At 39.2% G+C, this 22,383-nt stretch overlaps 1 long non-coding RNA gene across 4 annotated transcripts in view; it reads right to left on the bottom strand.

Moving 5' to 3' along the window:
* The window catches only part of LOC311603210, a 39,480-nt gene that overhangs the window by 5,881 nt on the left and 11,216 nt on the right, over positions 1-22,383 (bottom strand). For all 4 annotated transcript variants that reach the window (XR_014780994.1, XR_014780995.1, XR_014780996.1 and 1 more), the window contains exon 2: positions 15,449-15,584. This is a non-coding gene — a long non-coding RNA (uncharacterized lncRNA). The remainder of the gene's footprint in view (positions 1-15,448; positions 15,585-22,383) is intronic.

Raw genomic sequence — 22,383 nt, 5'->3', positions numbered from 1 at the left:
CCTTGTTTGACACACTGTGGATACAACTTGGAAGAGAAGAAGACATGAGGCCTGGCTCTACAAGTTTCTAAACCCAAGTGTCCACTTGGAATTTCATAGGTAACTTTATAAACTACAGAGGTGAAACCAGAGTAGCACAAACCAACGCCTGCACATCACTGGCAGATAAACGTAAAGGGAGACAAAATAGGGCAGACAGTGCACAGGGACGAAAGGGACCAGCATTACCACGCAGGCTCATGCTTAGCGCTTTCCTAAGGAAGCCTTCACTCAGCCCCTCATGACACCTCTCAGATGTCTCCATTTCGCTCCTGCATTATTCCTTCTCCTGCACGTTCAGCTCAACCTTTCTACCGATGCATCCTAGGAACATTATTCTTCAATCCTTACTCCTTCCAGCTACCGCCTCCCCCTATTCTGATATCCTCTTCGAAGTCCAAACTCTGATTACTTGCAGTGGTCCTGTCATGCTCACATACCCACTCTCAGCTTTTACCACTTGTCGCTGGTTGCATGCTTGCATTGTTGGCCTCACATGAATGACATCGGGGCACTTGAACTCATGAGACTCAGTTTTTCAGTGCCATGTCTAGCAGACATCCCATAATGTCTTTAAACCACCTCTGTCCCACATTCTCTATTTCAATAATGCTCAAATACGTGTTAAGAAAGCTACTCTGAGCCAGGCCTAGTGACAAACACCTTTAATTCCAGCACCTAGGAGGCATAGGAAAGTGGATTTCTGTGAGCTCAAGGCCAGCCTGGTCTACATAATGAGTCCAGGATAGTCAGAGATACATAGTGAGACCTTATCTAGGGAAAAGTGGGGAGGAGGGAGAAAAAGAAAACCACTCTAAAGATGAAAAACAAAATTAAAACATGCATGAAAATCTAAGAAGGAGATGTAGAGGTGGCTCAGGGGTTAAGAGCACTGGCTTCTCTTCCAGAAGACCCAGGTTCAATTCCTAGCACCCACAAGGCAGCTCACAATTATCTGTCATTCCAATTCCAGGGGATGAAAACCTCACATAGGCATGACTGCAGGCAAAACCAATCCACATTAAATAAGAATAAATACATTTTTAAAAAAAAAATCTAAGAAGATTCTATTCTGAGATAGATTTGTAGGTGATAATCTTTTGTCCCAATTATTTTTTTTAGATTTACTCTATTATATATATGGGTGTTTTCTTGCATATGGATGTGCACTACAAGTGTACCTGGTACCCAAGAAGGTTAGGAGAGGATATCAGATTCTTGGGACTGGAGTTTCAGATGCTTCTGAGCCACCTTGTAGGATCTGGGAATTGAACCCAGTTCCTCTGCATGAGCAAAAAGTTCTTTTAACCACGGAACAACTCTCCATTTCTCTTTTTGCTCTAATTTAAAGAACATAAATTATCCTGAGAATATAAATTGTGGGTGTAGTTCATACCAGAAAGATGACTGCAGACTTTTTGGACATAAAACCTCTTAACACTGTACCATTTATACTCAGATTTTTATCAGAATAAAAATTCATGGAACAAGCCAGGTATAGTGGCACATGCCTGTAATCTCAGCACTCAGGGAGGCAGAGGCAGATGGATCATTGTAAATTCAAGGTCAGCCTGGTCTACAAAGTTTTTCTAAGACAGCCAAGGCTAAATCTCAAAACAAAACAAAACAAAACAAAACACCCCCCAAAAAAAACCCAACCAAACAAAAGTAGCCACTGAAATTTATTTATTCATTGCTAGTACATTCATTATAGTGTGTGGCCACCCTCTTTCTCTAGTTCCCAAATGGTTTCATTACCCCAGAGGAATGCACTTTAAGTAATCACTTCCTATTCTTTCTCCCTGTCTCCTGGAAACCCCAAATCTGTTTTAAGTACAAATGGAACATAATCCTGTAAATGGCATTGTCATGACTGTGTTCTTTAGGGTAAACTGGTCCAGCTCCCGTTGGATGAGTGAACATTTAACATCCTTAGATCTCTGAGCTATAATCGCTTCCTTATCTTCCTTCCCTCCACATTCACACTGCAGGCAGGACTCATATCTGATCTGTTCAACACGGGGTCTGCTGCATGTGCTACAGTGAATGGCACACTGTCGATTCATATTCTTGAGATTCATTCAGAAGTAATTCAAATAAGAAATTGAGTAATCTAGCTAAGAACATACAACTAATAAATAGTGAGTTACAGTTTAAGTTTCAGTGTCTCTCTTGCCATCCCTAAGCAAAATATGAGAGCTTGTTTGGGAGGTATGGCATTGTTTAATACTGATGAAAACCCTACAAGATAAATGCTGTTATTAGATTATAAAGTTGAGATGGAAGGCAGACATATGTAAATACATGTCCAAGTTAACAGGAAAAACCATGTGAGAGCTGAGAGTCCAGTAGCCATTTATTGAAATACTGAAATATTGAAAATATTGAAATATTGAAAAGTACCACCATTTTGTCGCATTAGTTACACCTTTCAAGAAGAGGAGGCAGAGCGAGTGTGAGAGCCAGAGGGGACAGAGGACACCAAGCAAGCAAGCTCCACTAGATCAACATGAGCAAAGCTCATATGAGCCCACTAAGACTGAGGCAGCATGTGCAGGGCAGGCAGTGGTTTCCACAAGGGCCTCTCAGTGTATGTAGTATGGCTTCCAGCTTAGTGTTTTTATGGTGCTCCTGAGCGTGAGAATGAGTGGGTCTCTGATTCTTATGCCTTTTCTTGGGCACTTTTCCTCCTGTTGGTTTATCTTCTTCAGCTTCGATGTTATAGTCTTTCTTTTATCTTATTATATATTGTTTTAAATTTTTTATTTTTAATTTGTTTACTTTACATCCCGATTGTAGCTGCCTCCTTTGTTGCCTCCTGATCCCACCTTCCTTCCCTCATACCCTCTCCCTCCCTCCCCTAGTCCTCAGAAAGGGGAGTCCTCCTCCCCTAACATCAGATCTCAGCCTATCAAGTCTCATGTGGATGGCCTGTAGTTTGGGGGCCAGAGTCCCTGTCAGAAGTTGTCCCTACTCCCCATATTATGAGACCTGCAAGGAGACTGTGTTGCCTATCTACATCTGAACAGAGGGTCTAGGTCCTCACCACACACCAAAGAATGGATAAAGAAACTGTGGTACATTTACAGAACAGAATACTGCTCAGCTATTATTTTTTTTCCTCCTTTATTAATTTATTCTTGTTACATCTCAATGGTTATCCCATCCCTTGTATCCTCCCATTCTTCCCTCCCTCCCAATTTCCCCTTATTCCCCTCCCCCATGACTGTTCCTGAGGGGGATTACCTCCCCCTCTATATGATCATAGGGTATCAAGTCTCTTCTTGGTAACCTGCTGTCCTTCCTCTGATTGCCACCAGGTCTCCCCGTCCAGGGGACATGGTCAAAGGTGAGGCACCAGAGTATGTGAGAAAGTAGTATCCCACTCTCCACTCTACTGTGGAGAGTGTTCTGTCCATTGGCTAGATCTGGGTAGGTGCTTAAGGTTTACTGCCTGTATTGTCCTTGGCTGTTGCCTTAGTTTGAGCGGGACCCCTGTGACTGCTCAGCTATTATAAACAAAGAAATCATGAAATTTGTAGGCAAATGGATGAAACTAGAAAAGATCATCCTGAGTGAGGTGATCCCAGACCCAGAAAGACATGCATAGTATATACTCACTTATAAGTGGATTTTAGCCAAATAATACAGGATAATACACAGACCTAAAGAAACCAAATAACAAGAAAAACCCTAGGAAGAATGCTTAACTCTCATTCAGAAGAGCATTTAGAACAGACACAGGAAGCAGCTGAAGAGAAGGAACAGGAAGGGAGCCTACCATAGAGGTTCTTTGAAAGACTCTACCCAGCAGGGGATCCAAGCAGATGCTTCTACTGACAGCCAAACTCGGAGGTGAAGCACAGGGAGTCTTACGGAAGAGTGGGGGAATAGAGAGACCTGGAGGGATCAGGAGCTCCACAAGGAGACCAATGAAGCCAACAAATCCAGGCAGAGGAGGGAAGGATGCTGCAGAAACTGATGCACCAACCAAGGACCATGCATGGTGAGGACCTAGACCTTCTTATTATATTTTATTTTGTTATGTTTCAAAAAATAAATAAAGGTGAGTCTTTTTCTGTAAAAATATTTCTAAAATAGTTAGAATTGTGCTAACATATTGGAATAAACCTGTAACCTCACTTGAAACATGAGAGCTGGAAGATCAGGAATTCAAGATTATCCTCACCCATTCAGAGAGTTTGAGGCCACCAGGACTACAAGACTACACCTGTCTTGAATAAGTGAATGAATGACTAACTAAAGTATATGCAATTGAGTTTGTTTTCCATGCTTTTATTTTCCCAACCCATGTAATAATAATCTTATATGTATAGTTCTTAAGAATTGAGCAGGTGGTAAACATTTATAATTTAATATAAGGACCAGTAAGATGTCTCAATGAATAAGAGCACTTGCCACCAGACCCGATAGACTAAGTTTGATGCCTTACCTCTATAAGTAGAAGGAGAGCTCTAGGCCCATATGGTGGAAGGATAGAACCAACTCCTTAAGTTGCCTTCTGAACTCTACTCATGTGCCATGGTATGTGTGTTCTCACATACAAAAATCACACATACACACTAAATAAATATAATAAAAAACAAAACTCTAAAGTGTTTCCTGGGGGTTAAAGATGATGTTCAACAGCCGAGCATTTTCCTAATATATATGAGGCCAGAAATTCAACTTCTAGTATTGCAATGCATAACATTAATATAATAATATGCACATAAATATATTACATATATTACTATCTCCTGTAATATCTTTTAACTGTCATCTTCCTCCTCCTCCTCCTCCTCCTCATCATCATCATCAACCACCAATAACATCTGGATAGAACTTGAAGTTTACAAATTATTTCTGTACATACTTTCTTGCTCTATAGCTACCTTAATATCCACATTTTATTTAAAATAAATTCAGAAACCATGAAGGATAAACTAATTGCATGGGCTCTCACAGATGATTGAGATGAATTGCCAAGACTCAATCTCAAGTCTGCCAATTCTACAAGACTTATTTACTATTCTGTCACATTGATGTTCCATTTCTTTGGTTGCTAGACACTTGTGGGTGCTATCAGTTGGCCTGACTAAGTCCATGAGTGTAGACTTAAGCTCATGTGACATTCACTGTCATATGATAGGAGCTCTTCTATCTCATCTCACATCTGTGTGCTTTTTGAAAAGTGGCACCAAATGTTAAGATCATGCTTTAAAAACATTAATGTTAGCATTCAAATTCTAGGAGAGAGAAAAAAAAAAACAAAGAAAATGTCTTCTCAACAGTACAACTGGTAAGGTTGCAGCCAATGTCTTTCCCCACTCATATGAACAAAATTCTCAAGAGTAAACAAACATAAGTACTAGGGAGTGGGTGAATATCTTACCTTCCATTTTGTTACTATAATGAAATGTCCGAAGCTGGGTATTTTTTTTAAGTGTGTGTATGAGAGGATGCTATTTAGCTCATAGTTCTAGAGGTTTCTGAGCACAGTGAATTCCTTTGTAGTCAACTTCCATCTTGGAGGGAAGCTCACGAAAACATAGGTTATGCTAAGGGAAGGTGAAACATGCCATCTTGCAGGAAAGCTCATTAAGCTCAGAAAGTAAACTCAAAGGCTTCAGGAAATCCCTAAAAGCAAAACCAATCAGATTTCCTGGGCTCCTTTATCCATCACACATATTTAAGCAGTAAGGACTGTGAGAGACACTGAGAGAAAGAGAGCTGTCTAGGGGAAACAAAGTCCACTGAAGCTGACTGGAAGAGACTCAGACCAACTGAACCACCTAGAAAGGCCACTCTCCAACCTGTTATACTGTCTGAAGTTGTGCAGTGTCCTCCAGAATTCCAACCCATGCTGAGGTAGGCTTTGGTAATGCATCTGTCTTTGAGTCACTTCTGTTCCTGTAAGTAACCCCTCAACCAGAGTCCTGTAAACAACCCCAAAAACACATCATCATTCACCAATTGGACTTTGATGATATCCTTACTTTGATCTGTACTGGTTCTCTATCTGTGTGTTTCAGGGTGGGGAGTAGATGTTTATTTATGTCTCCTTGGGAGCAGCGCCACACAACACCGTTACCCTGGCTTCAGTTCAGCTCTGGTGAAGTCAGCACCAAAACAGTGGTACTACTTCTGGGGAAAGGAGATGGTACCAGAAGTTATGGGGCAGTTTAGGAGCTCAGAGGTTAGCCTTACTCTTACAATAAGTCACTCTCACTAGAACTAACTCAGAGTCCATAATCCCATCCGAGGGCAATGCCTTTAATGAACTAACAGCCTCTCATGAGGTCCTAATTCTTAAAGACCTCACCACCTCTCCCTGGTCACTCTGAGGAGTGGGCTTCTAACACATGATCACGTGAACAAACCACACCCAAAGCAGGACAAGCTGTATCTGACAAAAGCCGGATCAGCATCATCCTTTAAAGAGTATGCACACACATGCTCAAGGGAATGCTTGCATGATTGAGAGACCTCAAGTTAAGCTATGGGAGGCAGAGAAGGAGGTATGTGGGGACTCTTCAGAACCTCTATGGTAGAGTTGCCATGTCTAGAAAAACATTATAGTGCAGGGTACTCAATAGTAGTTGGTTTTCTAATAATCACTTTTTTTGGCATAGCATGCTGTATTCAATGACTGAAATATAATTTTATATGATTAATATTCATTTTTGATCATAAATTAAATTATCTAAGCAATCTTATACTTTGTCTGGCCACTCTTCCCTAAGCACAGCGATACTTGTTAGGGAATAAAAGCTAGAACTGAGCTACCAGGAGCCAAGTCCTTGGGTGCACACACACACACACCTTTTTAACAGGTTTCATCATCTGCTTGAGCCTTTTGTCTTTGATTGAAAGTCGCTGTAAACTATGCTTGAATACCACAGCGTTAATCACAAGCCTCTTGAAGTATTTTTATATTGTGTATAATAAATGCCCATATACTTAGGATTTAAGTAAGAACTACTTACCACAATATTTAGTTAAAATTACAAAGTGAGTACAAATTAAGCCATCATTTTAAGGTTTACATTATAAGTCTGATTTAATTTCCTCATGTTTTTCTATGTATGTTTGTACAACTGTTGTGTTGAGATTTTCACTGATAAAGTATTTCAAATTAGCTGCTAGAAGAAATACATTTAAGGAGTTACAACTGATGCACATTGGGACTAAACACCTACAATCAGAGTTGCTTCTCACCTGAGTCCCACTTACTGATGTTGTGTAACAAATGGTCCTGATTGCTGCCAATAACTCACTTAACAGGTTCTCATTTACACGATAAGCTCATAAAAATAAAATAATGAACCACTAGTTTTCCTGAAAAGAAACCAACACTAGACGCAGGCCAGATAAGCTGCATGGACATTTTTATCATACCTGAAACTCTCCTTCCAATGGGTAACAAATGTTTGTGAGCGGTGATGGAGGAATGGGGTGGGGTGAAGAGAAAGGAAAGAAACAGGAGTCACCACATGGATGCTCACTGACCTCCACATCTCCAGCCATTTGACCCTAGCATCCTAGGAAACCAAGACAATCTATTAGATAAAGTCTGGGTAGGGGAATGACTAAAAGGAGCTGAAAAGACAGGATGGTCACAGTGAGGAGCCATGATGCAGAGATAGATAGGGCTCTGAAGTTTTCTTCATATGTCCTTGTGTGACTTGTGTGACGATTTAAATGTTTCATATTCATTTGGCAATGTCATTTACAATCATGAAATCACTGAGCATTTTTCTCATTAAAAAAAATTCTCTCCCACCTTCTTGTAAAGCATCCTAATTTCAGTTCATGGAAGAGTCCAAAGAATTCTCTAGATCTAATTTCATCCCAATACCTCTCCCCGAGTCACTTTAATGTGATGTTCTGGGAAATTTGTGGCACACATTCTTTGCAAAGAACAGCAGCATCTTGGTGGTAAGGCAGTTAATTTCTCTTCCTTTCAACTCAGCATAAGGCTTTTATTTAAAGCTTGAAGAAGAGGATCTTCATATTGCTCATCTTGGAAGCGCAAGCAGGTTAGCTCAATCAAGGCATGGGCAAATCATGCCTTGATGACCAAGTCCATGTGGAAACACCTGAGGTGGCCACCTACAATGGCCTTGCCAACAGGGTGAAGGCTGAACGCTACTCCTAACACCCTCCTCCTGTCTTAACATTTGCCCTACTCATCAGAAATTGCATCTTCAAGAACTTTGTATACCATTCTTTCCCCCTAGATCTGCTAAAGATAGACGTTAGGTTTATGGGTAGGTAGCAAAATCCAGGGTTTGTCTGTCTCCTGCTCAGAGATTCTTCATCCAGTAAAATTCTTTATCCCATGTTAAAGTAGTCAAGCACTTCCAAACACCTGAGGAAACAGTCTGTCAGGAAGGATTTGATTTTTAAAGTTTAAAAGTATTTAATATAATGCTTTTATATTGATGACATTCAAATGGTTGAAAAACAAAAATGGCCCACCCATCCCTGAGGATTCTGGGAAATGGGGAGACATTTCCTTCAGTGGTGCAGCCACTAGTGAGTTTCTCATGCTCCCCTCACCCATGCGTCTGTTAGCAATCAAAAGAAACACCTGGGGGTGGGGAGAGAGAGGGTGCAGACTAGCTGGGGCAGAGGAAGGGGTTCAGTGGAAATGGAAGAGTGGGCAAAAGGAGTGAGTATAGAAAGTACATATGTCATAACAAACCCATTATTATGCATAACTAATATATGATAATACATATACATAGAGGTGAAGAATAAACTTAAAATAAAGCAAAGAGATATAGATTGAAAAGTTACAATTACCCTCTGACTATAATGCCCCTATAGGCATTACACTGTTTTTTGGGGGGATGGGGGTCTTCCCTTCCAAGTTTACTTGCTCAGAGTAACTTGACAAGTCGTCATGATGGAGGCAGAAAATGAAATGAACATGAAAGTCTCTTCTAAATTAAAGTGGAATCTTGTTTTATAGCACACTCTTTTTGACTAAGGAGGACACTCTCACATTGCTAAAAAAAAAAAAAAAGGTCTAGCATAGCATGTTCATAATCATTATCATCAATATCCAGTATTAAACACAACACATACTTCTATGTAGCTTGCTGCACAGTAGGTCTGTCTGCACCAATGTGTTCACAAGCATGTGAGTTACCATGCTATGGTGGCTAAGACATCAGTAGACTGTAGGAACTTCCCAGCTCCATGGTAATCTGTGGGGCTAATCTGTCACCATATCTGTTACCCATCATTGACTGAATAATCTTCAACAAATGCCTGGATATATGAATAAGCATTAATACACATTATTTCACAGTTTTTTCTACAGAGGAAAACATACATTATACATGTGCCATTATTTGATTTTATCATGTGAAATTTCTACTTTGCCACTCCGTGTTATTCCATGGAGAACATTTCCTAACTGACAAATTGTTCTGTCAACAATCAAAATCCCTCTTGACTCTTACTATTACATACAATCCTGCACTGAGAAATTTGTCTTTTTTTTTTTTCATGCACAGGTACATCTATAGGATAAGTTTCCAGAATTAAGGTATCATAGGATTTTAATTTGGATATGCTTTAACACATGTATTGTCTCTTCATGGTTTTATAAGCTTCTAGATGGAGCGTGTGTTTCAGTTCTCTTTACAGTTCTTACCATAGTACCTAGCATGTTGATGCTGAATACAAGCCAAAAGTCCTACCGTAGCTATAACTTTGATAACCCTGGTGTAACCCTTCAACTTAGGGGCTCGGTTCAGGTGCAGACTGAGGCACTTCTGTGCTTCTATTTCAAGATGAAAACGGGACTGATAAAGATGAAAGTACTGAATGAGGAGGGAGTGACAGCTTCAAGGAGAAGGTTAACTCTTCAATGCAGAGACTGGGTCAATGTCAGGCAAATCTCTGGGTTAATCACACACAGGGTCTGAATGACAAGGTGGAGAGGGAACCTGGAGAGGCCCTGCCTGATGAAGCCACGGAGACTGAGAGTAGCACATACTTAGAATCCAAGGCAAGGAAGGCGAGTGCATCCTTAAAGTAGAGCCTGTACAGAGATGGATAAAGGGGCATGCAGCCCCTGCAGCTCCAGAGGCTCGAGCCCAGCAAGAAGACGATAGTGAATGTTCTCTCACTCCACAAGGTCGTCATCAGTCATCACAGAGGAGAATGGGCTGTGGTTAGCCAACTGTGTTTAGCCAAGTTTTAACAAATGCAAGGGCAGTCACAGGTGTTCCGTGTGCATCTCAGCCCTTGTGAAAAATCCCTCAAAGGTCGTCAGGGAAGGATGAATTGGTACAACTTCTTCGGCTGCATCAATAAGGTAGTGGCAACATTTAAAAATTGCAAATGTGAAGAGTGGTTCCACTTCAAGGAATTAATTCTGCTGGTACACTTATGAAAATACACAGTGTGTGTGCTTACTGAAGCATAATTTTTAAAGACAAAAATTAAATGAAATAACTTTCCATAAGTATGTTACCATCTTTTTTTATTCATAATGCTATCTTATATAACTTTCTTTGCAGCTGCTAGAAAAATGAGGTAACCCTCACTGTGTAGAATGTGGGGCAATGGTCAGTATCATTGCTAAGTGAATAAAAGTCAAGCTAAAACAGGAAATTTACTGAACAATTGTATTTAAAAGACAACATGCTTACACGGAAATAAAAATGCCTGTTGAAAAACATGAGAGGCTACTACTCATGATCATCATTAAGGAATGTGACTGAGAGAACAAGGAAACAAATGGGGCATTTCTTATTTTAGATGTTTTGTATACTGTTTTGTAGTTGCAAAGTTCACTTATACAGTCTCTTATTTCTTGAGTTTCTTTGCTGTATGAGGTATGTGGTGTTTGGTGATCATTTTTGATTCAAAATAGTCATCACTTTCAAAAACTCTGCTATACAGGGGCTCATTATGGCTGAGGAAACAGTCATGATTGACCTTAACTGGTGTTCACAGAACTGACTTAAACTTTCTTGGTATGCTCTCATGGGTCAGCACATGCTCAAGTAGGGTAGACTTACAAGATGTAGTAGATTCTGATTTAGACTTTCACACCCTGATAATTAGAGCCATTTAGTCTGCTTTGGTTCTGTATCTTGAAAAAAAAAAAACATGAGATACACAAAGGGAGTGGGGATGAGAAAACAACAAGACAAGAAAAAACACTTGGCTAGTACAGTCAGCAATAGACTCAACACTCAACACACCATCTCCTGGGGCAGCTCACACCTTAATCCTAGAACCCAGGAGGCAGAGGCAGGTGGATCCCTGAATTCAAGGCCAGCCTGATCTACAGAGAATTCCAGTACAGTCAGGATTAAACAGAGAAACACTGTCTCAAAAAGCTCTCTCTCTCTCTCTCTCTCTCTCTCTCTCTCTCTCTCTCTCTCTCTCTCTCTCTCTCTCTCTCCCCCCCCCCCCTGTGTGTGTGGGGGTGTGCATAGCAAGCAAACAACTTATCTCACTGTAATTACAGTCAGGTCTAGCTCACGGGTGTGAACCAAGTCTACAATTCATAAATAACCTTAAGGTTTTCATAGTATGCTTTGGAGATTAGGCCCTGAAACCTAAGAGAGCTACTTTGCAGCTGAATGCCATGCTCCATGATCACTGCTGTAAGGCAAAGGGTTAAAACATCAGCAAATCAAGAAGAAGAAGAAGAAGAAGAAGAAGAAGAAGAAGAAGAAGAAGAAGAAGAAGAAGAAGAAGAAGAAGAAAACACAGAAACTGAAAGCAAAACAAAGAAGCACAATCAAAACCCAGTTTTCCCAGTTTTTTTTTAATACCCAAATACAGGTGTTCTGCAGTTTAAAAAAACAATGTAACTTTTTAAAAGAAAAGTTGCTTCTTTGAAATGGCCAGGTTGTAAGCCCGTTTGTTTGGCAATCCAACTTCGTGTGTGTGTGTGTGTGTGTGTGTGTGTGTGTGTGTGTGTGTGTGTGTGTGTGTTGGTGCACATTTGTGTTTGAAAACACTGTCCTCTGGTATTTAGATTCAAGTTCTTAGAAATAAATTATATAAAGCCCAGAGGTGCATTGGCACTGGTTATTGGGATGGCATGTGAGTGAGAGTACATATTTTATTCTACTCCGTTCTCCAGAAAGCTCGCACATAAATACACCAAACCAAGCCCACAGGATGGAGATAGCTCTTCAAATTTATTTTAGCACAGACTGTTTGCTTCTTTGAACCACTAATCGACTTTATTACATGTCATTTCTACAATTCAAGTCTATTTGTACCAATGTCTTAGAAGCCTAGTATCCTCTCCTCAGAATACTGGAAAGGTTCCCTAGTGTGAATCATTTATCCAGTTGCTATCCTGATTATTCACATGTTTTTGAGATTTGTGAAATGTGGCAGATAAACAGGTTTATGCTGTGTGCAACTTGGAGGGCAGCCAACGTCTGCCTGCCTATACAGTGGATTTACTCTCCTTCCCTGAATCTCTCTCCCATAGAGAGAAGCCGTATTTTAAGACTAAAATCAGTGTAGAATGCAATCCAGTAATGTCACTGCAGAAAACAGCAGGTGCCCATCCACTCGTTTGCAGTGATTGTTGCAGTGAAGAAAGTGAATCAATGATTTACCCAATGGACAAAGAAACGTCGCAGCGAACACGTGGAAAAATCAAATGCGGGGGGGAAAGTAACACTTTTCTCGAGAGGTGTGCTCTGATTTTAAAAAGCAAAACCTCTCGCGAGAAAATTAGGAATGTTTTCAAAGTGTTCTTGCCGCACCTCAGAAAGCAACGGCATGCTCCCTGTCTCCCTGCCTCTGCTGTTTTATTGCTTTTGTGTTGTACTTCTAAAATAAATATCAATAAATCATTGCAGTTAGATACTCTAATATAGACAGAGATGTACTTGACTCCCTACAGTCATTACAATTGGAGGGGACTCTGATTACGGCGCTTTACTTAATTAAGTGATATCGTCTAAAGAGAGTTCTTGCCTCCATTTTCTGTTTAACAGTCTTATAAAACACCAACAGAGGAAATTCATTCTGTTGTTTGCTTTCCTTATTGTAAATGGTTTCTTCTCATTCATATTTTACAGATGTGTTAATGAAGCGGCTAATAAGCCAAAGAGTGCTGCTATTCAGCTGCAGTTTTGCCTCAATCAGCCCAAGCAACACAGGCTTGAAACACTTTGTCTTCTGTCCCAGAAGTGTATATGGCTGTTTTTGTTTTTGTTTTTTTGACAGCATGTATAAACTACAATTAGAATTAGTTAAAAGAAATATTTCCAAAATAATCAGAATTCATTTAGTTTATTTATGGTTCAGCAGAGACCTTTAAAATTTCTTTCTTTGGCAAAACAGAAAAAAAAAAACATGGGCAAAAAAATAAATTAAAAAAAAAAAAGCAGCCCTTATGCAGTAATGGCATTTGAAAGGCATTTTGCCTTTACTGAAAGAAGTCATTAAATTTGGATTGCCAATACAAATATGATTATATATGTTTTCTAAATAAAATGTTGTTATGTTGCAACTGAACTCATCCATTTATTGTTTGTTTACCTAATGTGCAAACTGCATGTTTTATTCATAGACGTCTGGGAGAAAAAAAATTTTGCTTGATAATCACATCAAGCATGTTTAACAAAAGCGCTTCTCCTTTTATTAGTGAGCAACTATAAGCAGAATGATTTCATTTTTCCCCCCATTTTGTTAACTGAGACTCACAGGATCCTTAGCGCTCAGCTTTTGTTTCTCTCCCCGCTGCCTTTTTTAGCTTTAATGTATGCATGCCTATCCACTGATGGGAAAATATCATTTCCTGAAACTCTTCCTTGTCCCTTCTTGCCTATTCTCCCCGTTCATTTCTCATTTTGCTCCGTGCTCACTAGTTAATTTTGGGAACTCAATTTATATACAAGGTGGGTAAAATGAAGGCACGTGAGGAGCTCATGGCTCTGCTGAGGGTTTTGTACTTCCTTTCGTCAGAGTAAATTTGGACCCTAACTACGTTGATTTACTTGTCCCTTTGAAATAACATACCATTATGCTTCTAAAGAGATTAAAAGTCTGCTAGGTAAAGTAGTCAAGGAAGACAGTATTTATCAGCACCATGGCATTGTTTTCAGCAGTCAGATGTTTTCATAAAAATGTTTGCAGCTTTAGCAAATTAACAATAGAACTGCATCTAAGCCAGAACTATTAAAAGTAGTTTTAAATGCCAAGTTTGTTGAATGAGCTCAGCTAGCTTGGCGCAGACTGTCTTCACATTGATACAGTATATAGCTAAAACATATATAGCTAAAAGTTTTTGCTGATCAGTAAAATATAAATGCATGTAGGGCTGAAGATAGACAATGAATCACACGCAAGGGGTTTTTTGGTTAATTGCTGAACTAAAGAACATTCGAGGAATGTTAATAATCATTATATTCATTCCATATAAGCTGGTTATTTACCAAATCAAACAACTGTAACCATAACAATATAGTTGCTAATTAGTCCACTTCTAAGCTTCCGTCTTAAAGGACACACCATCTACATAGGACCACTACCTGGGAACAATCTAAAAGTATGTAATTTTTCCTAGTTCCCCCAGCTAAGAAAGGCAAAGAAACACAAGGAAATAATGTGCTCCTGGATTTGTTTGTCCCAGAAGTTCCAAAGCTGCTGTCTGTGGCAGACCAGCGTAACCTGAGTTCTAAAGCTCACGAGACTTTAGGTCCTGTCCTAATGCTGCAATCTGGATAGTTTTTATGGCCCAGTTGAGCCACCATCTGGCTAAGCAAACTTCTTTTCTTTAAGCTCTCCAGTCTAAAAGGCATCCTTGTCCTGGTGCTTAGTGCACGACATTCCTGTGCCCCTTGAGAAAATTTTTGAGGAACTGAATCACACAAAGTCAATGTGACAGAGATTTTATTCCACCCATCCCCTGCATTTGTTTACTTATTTAAAATTATTTTTAAACTACTGCACTCCCCCCCCCCTCCCCCCGCCCCACCCCCAGGACTGAATGGGAACTGTGCCTAATGAGTACTGCCGAGGTTAGTGTTGCCACCAAATCATTATCTGGCAGAAGAATGTGAGCCCTGTTTCGGCTGAACCAATTATTTTTATCAAATGACTTTTCTGCTTCACTTGTTTGCTTTAAGAAATACTGATTTTTATTTTACTTTTTTATTTTTTATTTTTTATTTTTTAGAGATAAGCAGAGTTTATATAATGCACATTTCAGACCATGATTTGTCCTAATTCCTGCAAATCAAAGTGTGGGCGACAGAGCTGATTTTGAACTGATAGTTTACAGAAAGCAGTTTCTGTGGGAGCAGTATTTACAACCAGCCCTGGAGACAAATGCAACAGTCTTGAGTTAAATGCTAGTGCGACTGTGTCATAGGTAGGAAAGGGGAATCACATCCCAACATACCTTTTTATTATTACTTGTGAAATGTATATCCAAACTAAGATATTTGTCCTGAGGCTGCTGGTGACTCTTCAGCAGAGTGAAGGGCGAGTTTGCTAAGGGTCACAGGTGCACCCTCTTGCCATGATGAAGAGCAAATCTGTGCAAAGAGAAAAAAGAAACTGTTTAGTACTAGAGAGAAGATAATTCTTGAAACGTGCTTTCTTTCTACAGGCACATGAGTTTTCAAGAAAGGGAATATTTAGCAAAGGCTATTTATTTATTATTTATTTATTTAATATGGAGGTGGTGAAAAAGGGGAAAAACCACATTTTGTATAATATAGGAGGACACAATTTAGAGACCAGAACAAAATAAACAAAAACTAAACAGTGCACACCAGGCAGCTTTAGCTTTCCTCCAAAACATGTCTCCTTCTACCAAGAGATGGCTGGCTGCAGAGTCTGGGAGCTCATTTGCAGTGACAAGTGGTGCTTTATAAACATAAACATACTGGACCGTGGGCTCCTACCTAAGACATCTCGTGTATAGTAACAACACCAGATTTATGGCTATTTTTGCCTCTAAAAAAACAGTATCTGATAACCGTTCACAAATTAGCTTTTTAAGTGGGGAGAGCAAAACTTGACAACAAACTATTGTCAAAAACATGTGCACATTTATTCATGTGTCATTCCTAAAAGTGCTCTGAAGCACAGCTCAGGGCTCAGAACATTCTACCTTTCATGTTGGGTGACTAACAGCAACAACAACAACAGACTTTTTAAAAATGTGGGCTACACGGCAAAATTTTTAAAAGGAAAAAGAAAGCAAATACTGTTTATAAAAACACACCATGAACTTCATGAAACTAGGATAAAAGTAGTATTTTTCCCTTGTAGTGTTTTTTCCTGAGACTAATAAATCAACCTAAACTTGAAGTTTTCTGGATAGAAGAAAGCAGTGAATGGGTTGGGAAAACAGGGTAGTGTTAAGTCCTGTGTGTTCTTTTAAGATATGCAGAATGTTGATGTTACATAGTTAACCTAGTTCAGTCCTCTGTTAGTATGGGAATAGATGTAACGTGATACTTATTTGCAATGTCTTAGTCATTCATAAAATCCCTATATTCACTGGCTCATAAAAGGTTCAGTTCTTCTTCACAACTGTAGTAGTAGTTATACAAAAAGGATATAATAGCTCAAATTCATCTTCTAAATTTAATTTTTTAATCAGTATTTTTCTCATGTTCAGCTACATATAAAATTAAAACAAAAAAATTAAGTCAGATTATCCTAAAGTACACATAAAATAGGCCTTCGAGGAATTTTTTTTCAAGATCTTCTTTCTATAATGGTTACTTAAAAGGAACGAAAAAGAAGAGAAACTCAAATGTGTCACAGTGTGCAATGAGTCAAATCTTTCCTTCTTGTCCTTTTTGCAACAAAACTGTGGGAAATGTGGACTGTGAAGATCAGATGGTGCGCTGGTGTGAAAGGTGTTGCAAAGCATCCCGTTGATTGGTTCTAATTAACTGTGATGCTCTGGTGTTCTCAGTTTTAGCCGGGACACACTACACAATGCCTTTTATTTGGCTTTCAATGGATTTTTTACTTAATAACAGCTGATCACAGTATCTGCAGCCTTTTGGCTAACTCCCTATTTTCGTGAATATTCCAGTTTCTTTTTTGAAAGATAAATTTGAAGATATTTCTAAACGACAAAAAAGTAATAAACACTAATGGCACCCACATGGCCCTCCACATGTATTGTGCACCATATTTCACTTCCCCTTTAGAAGTTGTATATTTGGGCAACAGCATAAGCAGGAAGCTCCAAAAGACAATTGTGAACTGCTAATTTTCTTTTGCTTTTTAATCAGGCTTCTAAACAGAATAGAGCTGAAACATAGAACTTACATGGATTCTTTGCAGTGGGAAGGATTCCAGGATTTAAAATATTAATGGAATTCTTTGCACTCACCTTTCTCAGATGATTTAAGCTGAAACGGCCTTGTTGGAGAGAAGCCATGGATTTTCATCAACTTCACACATGTCATACATTAAAACAAAACAAAACAACAACCAACCAAACAAACAAGCCATTTTGATTTGCCCTGGGACTCCTGCATGTCTCTGAAGCATAGTAATTGTTCTGCTGCCGTGTTTTGTAGGTACAAACCCCAAGAAGCCCCAGGAGTTCTAGGAGATATATGACTAAAGCAAACAGCCTTTTAAGTAGGAGGTGAAAAGCATTAAGTAACAGGAAGTTTCCAAAGAAAGACGCAAGTTAATATAAGGAGCTATTATTAGAAGCAACATAATGTTGGTCATTTTAGCAACTACAATTTTGTACAGTAGTGCCCTTTCTGAGACCATGCAGTTATGTGCCATGAGTCAGACAGAATTATTTTGGACAGGAAAATCCATAACTGAAATATAAGAGTGTAAGTCGTCCATTTAAGTGAGTAGACCCAGAAAGTGACTGAAGAGGGCCCTTCTTTTTGTTCCTCTGAGGGTACAGTGTGATTTGTGTGAGCCCCAAGCCCATTGCCTGGGAACAACCAACAGCCTGCCTGGAAGAAGGCTAAGTGAGTTAAGCATGGGGCAATAAAAAAGGAATTCTATCTAAATGACACCCTGAGGGGATATCTCTGAAACACTTCTATTCTTTTTAAGACTTTTTTTTTTTTTTAGTTTTTTTTAAGTAAATAAAAAGCACTAAGATGAAATAAGAAATAAGCATTAAGAGGGATTAGTGAGTGAAAAGCTGTGAGTCACAGAGTCCTTTGCACTGTGTCTTTCACTTTACAAAGGAGGACAGGGTGGTTCAGGGAGATACAGCAACTTCCCCCCAAAATCTTTCAAAGACGAAAACATGAAATGGGCAGGCAAGTCAGTTGGCTTCTGGTAGCATTCTTTCTGAAAGTATACAGTCTTCCACTACAGCCATAGAACCATCCACCCAGTTGCTTGTCAATCAAGTAAGTAAAGCAACGTATGCATTTCAAAGGTATGCGTGGGTGATACCAAATTAACAATCACGATTATACAGAGTGAGCAGTCATTTTCTTTAAAAAGATGTTTGACTAGAACATGTCTTTATGCTTTGATTATTGCCATGCGTTTAGAGCTTAGATTTGTTTAATGAAGAGTATTTCTCTTTAGCACCCTTACACCAGACCAGCAGATGTAAAAGCTACTGTTGCTCAGTGCTCCTACTTTTAACCATATTCTCTAATCTGTGCATGGCATGGCCTTGCTACAATGCTCTTCTGTGTTCAGATGTTTTCCGTGGCCTTCAGTCTGGGACACAAAGTCTCAACTTCTTAGTCTAATACTCTGATATCTTTAACTTTTTAACTTGTGTCCACTCTTCAGTTTTCCTTCCAATATTCTCTTTACAACTTCCCCTCTGGTAATGCAAAGCAGGTATGATTCTTTTTGACCCTGGCAGGCTTCCCCATCATCTCTGGGCCTTTCCACATACAGTTGCTCTCTACCTAGAACATCCAATAAACCTTTTTTTTTTTTCTCCTCCAAAAGTGAACTCAAACAGCACCTTTCCTCCGCTGCTGGACCATAGGTATGCCTTCCCCTGAGATGCTACTTCATCCTACACAGATTTCACACAACTCCTCGTTGCACTGAACTGTATCATCTGTCTAAAAATCTATCCTCTCTCACACAGTGCCTTTGAGATCAAAGATAAATCTTTCTCTCCATGGTTAGTACTTTGCTTGGGGTAAGAACTCAATGAATATTTGCTGGCTGAATAAATGAATCAATAAATAGACTACTGTGTGTTCTTATGACATCCTTGTCTTGGGATGATAGCCGTAGATTTTCTATTATCATCTCTAAATGGATGTATCAACAACAGGATATTTGAGACAACTTGGCTTGAGTTTTTATCAGCCATCTTTTCCAAGTAGATCTTTTAAATCATCCTCTCATGGTAGTGAACTGACTTTGATATCACGTTTGAAATCCCAACTCCTTCTTTCATGTGAATGAAGAGGTAAATTCTTGAGTAAAGAAAAATGGGCCACTAGTTGCTCTGGATATTGGTAAAGAGATTTCTTTTAGTGGTTCCATTTATTTATTTATTTTCTTTGGTTGGTTTTAGAGACAAGCCTCTTGTAGGCCAGGCCTTGAACTCATGTTGCTGAGGTTGACTTTGAACTCCTAATTCTCCTCCCTCACCCCCTCACCCTCCCAAGTGCTCAGATTACAGAAATGTACCACCACTTCCAGGTCTTACTAGGAATACAAGTTGAAAGACTCATTGAAATCTGTGAAGCCTGTAAATAAATATTTAGATATCAACACCACCTGTACAGCAAGTGTTTTAAAAGAGGATTCTCTGCTTTAACCAAATTGAACGCAGATGTATGATCTAGTGTTTCTAGGGGTACTGTTACTATTACAATTTGACTCTTTTCAGTCTTGTCCATCTTGATGAGTAGACACTGCCCACATAGAAATATCTGCTATGAGAGACTGCTTAGGGAAGCCAGGAATATCACTGCTACATAAGCATGTACTCTCATATTCACCAATGAATGATGTTATGAAATGATACCCTCTTATTCACCCTTCAGAACTGTAAATAACCTTGAGTCAGGGCCCCCAATCAATGAAGAAGCCATCCACTCACTGGCCTAAAAGAAAGCACGGGTCTACGGCTGCTTCTAAACACAGGATCCCACACCACTCTCCAGTCACGTCATTGACTCCATGGTGCCCCAAGCTACGTAGTAAACTGTGAAGAGCACTCACTTAGGGATGGAGGTTAGGAACACAGCTCAACAGTTCACTGTGGTCACATTCCTAAAAACATCCCTATGCGGGATTATGACTAACAACCAGCACTAGTTTTTTTTTTTTTCTTTTCTGGTTGATTGGCCATCCCTATCAGTTTCATAATCTATCTGATAAGGAGGAATACTGTTTGTGACCTTGAATTCCATTCATCAGTTCAGAAGAAGGTCATACTTTAGCATGGTAAGGTCTTGAGTGATGGATGTTCTGCAGTGGGTTTACATCTGAAATGTATAAAAGATTAAGGCTTTGCACATTATTTCTTCTTTAAATGCACGTTGTGTTACATCTGGGATTTTATGTTTGTTTCGAACAAAATAGTACCATGCCACACAGTCATAATTCAACTAGGAAAATAGCACAATTCTCTCTTACCAACTGGCAAAGGATGGACCTTTTATTCCTGACATTTTTCTTTGTTTGTTTTTATCAAAAGTTTATTTGTTTTGTTAACATTAAAAGAAGAAAATACCATAGCCTAGCATGGTGGTATACACCTTTACTCTTAGCTCTTGGGAGGCAGAGGCAGGAGAATCTCTGTGAGTTTGAGTTCAACCTGACCTACATAGTGAGTTCCAGGACACCAGGGCTATATAGTAAGACTTTGTCTCAAAATAAAAAAATAAAATAAAAAAAAAAGGAGGAAGAGGTGGAAAAAGAGGAAGAAAAGAAGAGGAGGAAGAAGAAGACGAAGAAGAAGGGGGGGCTGGAGAGATGGCTTAGAAGTTAGGAGTACTGTCTGCTCTTCTCAACGTCCTGAGTTCAATTCCCAGCAACCACATGGTGGCTTACAACCACCTGTAATGAAATCTGGTAACTTCTTGTGGTGGGTAGGCACATGTGTGGGCAGAATACTGTGTAAATAATAAATAAATCTTTGAGAAGAAGAAGGAGGAGGAGGAGGAGGAGAAGGAGGAGGAGGAGGAAGAGAAGAAGAAGAAAAAGAATCCAAAAAGAAAAAGTAATGAGGATATTTCACAAACTGAGTAAGAAAGTGTCCCGCAAATAGCATGTATCAGGCATGATACAAGGAATAAACAGCAAACACATAAAGAAAAACTATGTCTTGTTTTTTTGTCACTTTTAATTTTTGAATCTGGAATGTGACCACTTAAGTTATACAGGCTTATATGTTCCTTCTTGCCTTTTGTTCTCTGAGATCTTGAAAGAAGTCTTTATGTAGCAGAGAGTGTTAGCCAAGCTGGAAAATGTTCCTGAGCAAAAGTTTTAACTTTATAACTTAGTAACAAGAAAAAGTCTTCAGCTTGGGTGTGGCCACTTGAAAGTTCCTCCCAAAGTCACAAGAGGACTTTAGTTTCAGCCTTATTAAGACTTGTTACATGAAAATAACTCTCAGCACAAAAACCTGGGTTGATTTGTATTACCAGCTAATAAAATGGAGGGGGGGCTTAGGCATATTTGTTCAATAAAAGTCTCCTTTATTCACATTTACGGACATTCTTTCTGCTTAAAGAACATGGAAGATTATTCATCATTCAGTATTGTTTAAATTATAAGGCACAAATCTGTCATCTGATTTTGAAATATTTCTCCCTTTGCTAATGTAGATGGTTAATGTCTGTCTCTGCTCTTTAAGAATATACTAATGTGATAATATCATTTTAGAAAATTAAATTTGGAGGTTTTGTTTTTTACACTTTACATCTAGAGACTCACTTAGGATATCAGAAAATATTCTTTAAATGATATATTTTCCTATCTCTCCTGAACACTCACACTTCAGTAAACTGTAACTTTCTTTTCTGTTCAAAAGTGTTACAAGCCCTCTTATGCAGGTGCAGACCCTGGGAGAAAATTTCAGTGAAGCCCATGGAATTTTCTTAGTAACTTATGGCTTTTTCCTTGGTAATAATAGCTCACTTTAGGTCTCCATAACTATTTCCAAAATAAAACTGTGAGAAATGGGCTTTCTCCTCTGAACCAAGAAGACTTACATAGTCAAGTTTCACCTGTAGCACTCTCTTGTGATCCACTCCTACCTTTTGTAGACTCATGTACAGAACACTGGTATTTGAGAGAAGTGTATTTTAATTTTACAATGCCCCCGGTGTGCCAAATACTACTGTGTTTCAACCTGAAGTAGAACAAAACTTTTGACATAATCCCAATGTCACA

This window comes from Acomys minous, assembly GCF_964271855.1.
Source record: "Acomys minous genome assembly, chromosome: 8".
Taxonomy (NCBI): domain Eukaryota; kingdom Metazoa; phylum Chordata; class Mammalia; order Rodentia; family Muridae; genus Acomys; species Acomys minous.
Note: the sequence above shows the minus strand (reverse complement) of the source record. Positions and strands in the feature narration are given on the sequence as shown.